This window comes from Arvicanthis niloticus, chromosome 25 (assembly GCF_011762505.2).
Source record: "Arvicanthis niloticus isolate mArvNil1 chromosome 25, mArvNil1.pat.X, whole genome shotgun sequence".
Classification (NCBI taxonomy): Eukaryota; Metazoa; Chordata; class Mammalia; order Rodentia; family Muridae; genus Arvicanthis; species Arvicanthis niloticus.
This window is the reverse complement of record NC_133433.1, coordinates 29508758-29513892: the sequence shown is the minus strand read 5'-3', so window position 1 is coordinate 29513892 and position 5135 is coordinate 29508758.

The following is a 5135-nucleotide window of genomic DNA, read 5'->3' as shown; positions in this document are numbered from 1 at the left end:
CTTCTTTGGAATGGGCACATTTCTTTATGGCAGGTGGGCCAGAGCTGAGAAGTCAATGTGTGTGTGTGTGTGTGTGTGTGCGCGCACGCGTGTGTGCACATGTTTATGTATGTGTATGTAGAATGTAAGACTGTAATGAAGCAGAGGTTGCCATATGTCTCTCTTGCTCTAAATGCATTTGGCAGCCCACAGGAGGAGAAGAGGGAGAAGAACAGAACATGGGAAAACAGAGGCAGAGCCATGTTGAATAGAAGGAAAATCAGACCCCAAGAAAGATACTTGAGTGGTCTCAGTCTTCGTAGATCTGTGCCTACTTTCTTCCTTTGTCTTCTTCAGTGCTCTCGATGGAACCCAGGGCCTTGCACCTGTGCTCCCTTTTGATGTGTACAGAAATATTATTTATAAATATATTTTTTTCAGGAGTGTGATCTATTTTCTTCAGTTTTTAAAAGTTTATATTTATGGTATACCATATGATGATGTTATAAAATTTTTTTATGGGAAAATGGTTACTATAGTAAAACAAATTCATATATGCATGAAATCAAAACACAGTGAGACATGGTTAAACAGGAGATCCCAAGGGAAGAAACAAATAAAGAACTTGTAGCTAAAAGGATGGAGGAGATGCAGAACCAAGAATGAGCATTCCTCTGGGATTTATTTTCTGTAGTTTAAATTATGTGAGAACAGTCAATCTTCAGTCCAATTTTTGAATATGAAATGACTAACTATAAGGCTGCGTTTCTCCATTGGAAGTGCTGTCATAGGATGGAGCACAGCAGCCTGAGCCTGTCCCTATACAAAGCTGAAACAGTGGGCTGGTCTAGTCTGCAGGGATCTCTCAAAAGTTGAGCAGCCCCTTGAACTCAGGGACCCCAGGGGGTACTCTCAGGTACAAGGGACAGGATGCAGGCTGACAGTTCCTGAGGGCTACCAGGCTGGCTTGTGGCTGAGGAGACTGCTCTCAAGTTTCCTGTGAGCATGAGGACTGACCAAGGTCTGTTCTGTGTTAGCTCTTGCAGAGCCCCCAGGGCCAGTCAAAAAGGCAAGACTCTGCAGGGGCATGACACCCAGTGGCACCAAGCACTGTGTGTCAAAAAGTCAGATGTTGGGGACCAGTTTTCAAAGAAGCCAGTGCGCATCTTTGAATAGAGTGCTGGCTAAGGGTGCAGTTTTTGAAAGCTTTCACTTTGGGCTCTGGTGACTTCTGGTACTAGTATAATTGGAACAGATAAGAAGCTGAAAAAGACTCCAGTTTGGAGTGTGTAAGAGATACCCCCACTAACAAGCTAAGCTAGGGTAGGAGCAATGGACATGGAAAAGAGGGGCTCATGGGTGATGTGTGGAGGGAACAATGGTTTCTGCTTGGAGGTTTAGTGGCTGGTAATGCTGTTAATCTGGGAAGCCAGCTCTCACAAACCCCATGAGACAGGTTTCAAAAATAGAATTTGGTTTCAAATTCTAGCTAAGTTACTTAGTACAGCCTGAGTAGGTGCCATTGGGTAGGCAAGCCACTCTATGCTGTCTGACTTGTTTTTAATTAGTAAAATTTGGAATCAAAATGACTATTTCATGTTATTTATGCCATGAATAAAGTAAACAGTCAATCATTAATAGAGCATTTGTGATAGGCCAGCCTGAATATCAGTAATATCAGGAAATTGTATCGACTGCATAAGGGTGCAATTACTACCATTTGTGGGGTTGTAGCAGTAGCTTGGCCTGCAGAGGATGGTATATTTCCAGTTATGCTTGGGAGGAGGGCTCAGAATGGAGTTAGGTTAGCAGGGTATAAATTAAGGGTCTTCTGTGTTTTAGAAGAATAGCTCTTTGAAGCACAGATAGAAGTTAGGCTGTAAGCAGTTTCAAATTATTTTTCATGTAGGTACAAATGGCAAACATGAATATGACTGATGAGCCTTGTTTGTTCCCTTTTATTTTAATTACAGCTATTATCTTGAAAAGGGGGAATTAGACTGCAATGACACATTTACTCAGCATGAAGAATTCAACACTGATATTAAAAGATCCAGGCTTTTTCCCAACTTTTTGCTTCCCGAGTCTTCTTGGGTGTTGGTCTGTTTGTTGCCTCTGCTGCTGCTTGGTTGCAAGATTATGGTCATAGCATAATGTATCATATCTACATTCAAGATGGGAGAAGGCAAAGGGTAACTGAGAGGGAAGAACAGGGAGAGTGAATCTGAATGGTTATGAGAATGGTTTAGCACCACTGGCTTCTCTGATAGCCACCTTTCTTTCAAGAAACAATTTTTTTTTTCCCCAAAAGATCCAACTGAGTTGACCAGAATTAGATCACATGATCCTGGCCTTCACATTAAGTATTGGAAGTCAGTTTATCTGGTAAGAGAACCAGGAATACCCAGTGATGGTTTGCTACTGTATGTAGGTAGCAACCTTTCAGTGATATCCTCTGTAGACCAGTGGACTTCTTCAAGCACAGGAAGGGAGTGGCTGTTTTCTAGGGGATAACTGAAAGGCCATTAGAGAAGAGGAAATTTTTGACACTTTTGATTCCCCATGGCCTGAAAGAGCTCTGATTCTCCTTTGTCCAACTTCTTCCATGATAATTGAAAAATACTGGTGTTGCAACCTTCAGCAGGAGGCTCAGATGCAAGGGAAGCTAAGAGTACAGGAAGGAGACCATCACCCAGTCCACCTGGAGTGGGAAGGGGCATGTGCATGGAGATTAGCAGATGGATCTTTGATGCCCATGCTCCTCCTTATCAAGGAGGAATTTCTAGAACTTACAATTCAGTAGAAGCTATACATCAATAGCTAACCATAGAAGTTTGATTTTCAATTTTTTTATTATAAAATGAATTAAAAAATGATGCACTTGTGATTAGTGATATCAGCTTCAGGGATTAAAATAGGTGATTATAATAATTTCAAATATCTCTGTAATACAAAAAGGAAGTACTATAGATTTTTCTTTCCTTAAGAAAAGCAGTAAGTCTGGGCATGGTGGCACATGCTTTTAGTCACTACACTTCAGATACAGAGGCATCAATGTAGATGTCTGTGAGTTCCAGTTCAGTTTGGTCTACACAGTGAGTTCTAGGATAGCCAGGGCTACAAAGTGAGACCCTGTCTCAAACAAATAAACTAACAAACAATAAAACAAAATACAGAAAGGAAGGCAATGAAAATAAGCTCAAAGAGAAAAGTTCTACTTTAACAGAAAGAGTGATATGTAGGAGGAGCTAAGTGGGAAGGAGTACTGAGAGGAAGAGATGGAGCAAGGAGAGAAGATGAAGAAGAGGAGAAGCTAGGTGATGAGAGAGAGAGAAAGAGAGAGGGGGCATGGAGGCAGATGTTCACATGTCTCCACCAGTCAAAGATAGTTTTTATATCTAGGTTGGGTATTGGGTTACGATTCTGATTGAGCATTACCAAACTTATGAATCCTTTGATTAACATTTAAAAAAAATCGTATAAAAGCAAAAAGGAAAGGGGGGCATGGGACAGGGGTGTTCTAGGGAGGGGAAATGTGGAAAGGGGATGGCATCTTAAATGTAAATAAAATATAAAAGAAAAAAAAGAGAAAAAGAAAAGAAAAAAAAAAGAAAATAAGCTCAAAAACTCCAGTGGAGACACAGGAGATGGATGGTGGTAACAGCTAGGAACAACATGAAGATACCAAGGGACAGGAGTAGGAAGGACTGCTTACAGGAGTAGGAAGAATATGTTGTAACAAGAGGAACAAATAATAGCACTTAAAAAATACATGTTTCCATGTTTTAGTACATGTCTGAATCCCTTGCACAGTGTTCTTGTATATCCAATGACATTCCATCTAGTTGGCATGTCTCACAGACACCTCAGGTCCATGTCTAAAGTTGACTTCAATGTCTTCGGTTCACAGGAGGTCACCTGTTCCTCCCCTCTTATTCCCTGTAGTTAAGGGCACCAGCAAGTCCAGCTGCTCAGGCCAGGAATGCCGTTCTTGTGAATCTTTCTTTTCCCTTACTCTCCACACCAGATCACTCAACACACTGATCGAATTCTCTCCACTTTAGTCTGCCCATTTCTCTTCACCCCATAGTTGCCGGTGTGAAATAAATAAGGAACCAGGATCTCTTACCTCTGAAGTAAACTTCAAGCATTCATTATGCCATTTAACCAGTTTAGTGTTAATGCCTTTTCAGAGTGCTGAGAAATCATTGGTGTAGCCATGGTGAATGGTCTTCTGGCCTTAGTAGATGTAGGAGCAAGTTGCCTACCAAACCAATTGCACAAAAGCACTCAGCCACAAGCTCTGAAAAGTGGAAGCAAATGGCATCTCAACAGTACTTTTGTAAATCTCAAGATGTCTTTCTCTCCCATAAGTCAACACCCCTTCTCCATGTAGCATAGGGGTGCTGACAATGAAAGTTAGAATTAGATGGCAGGGCCCTCCAAGTATGTTATGGAAAATGGCTACTTTGCAGGAGCTTGAGGATCCAAGGGCAGGGTTGCTTTATGCATTAATCAGCTAATTTACACTATAGATGTGCAGCATTGTCTCAGACAATAGGGCATAAGAGATAAAGTCTCTGCCCATTTCTGCTAGAAATGCAGTTTGGGGTAGCTATAGAAAACCAGACGATTGCTAAACAGAGTTGAGGACCAACAGGGTACAGTGGACAGTCTCTGAGGAAGGGATTCTCCACAGTAGTGGAGAGCTGTGAGCAGGAAAGCTGCCTGGCACTGTTAGTTGAGATGTGAGTTCCAAGTCTTGCTCTCTTCAGAGTCTTTTCAAGCTAAGGATATAATCAATATGGCATGCACTAGATTTTAATAATATCGTCCGAATTTCTGTAGCCGCTATTCAGAATGAGCATCTTTTCACGTTTATTTACTGCTTTTATTCTCTTTCCTGTACGTGGCCCATATCTTCAGACCGACCTGAGAGAAAAGACTCTGATGCAGATTGGGAACTTGTCTTTGCTCCTTGAAGAACTGTCTTCCTAAGTCTTACACACATTTGTGGACAAAAATAAGGAGCAGGATGTTTTCTCAAAAGCAGACTTGCTTCCTGTTGGCGTCTGCCTTTCTCTGGCGATGCAGCTTCCTCTTCTAGGCCAGTGGTCACCGAGGGAGGTCAGGAGGATGTGATGGAATTTGTACAT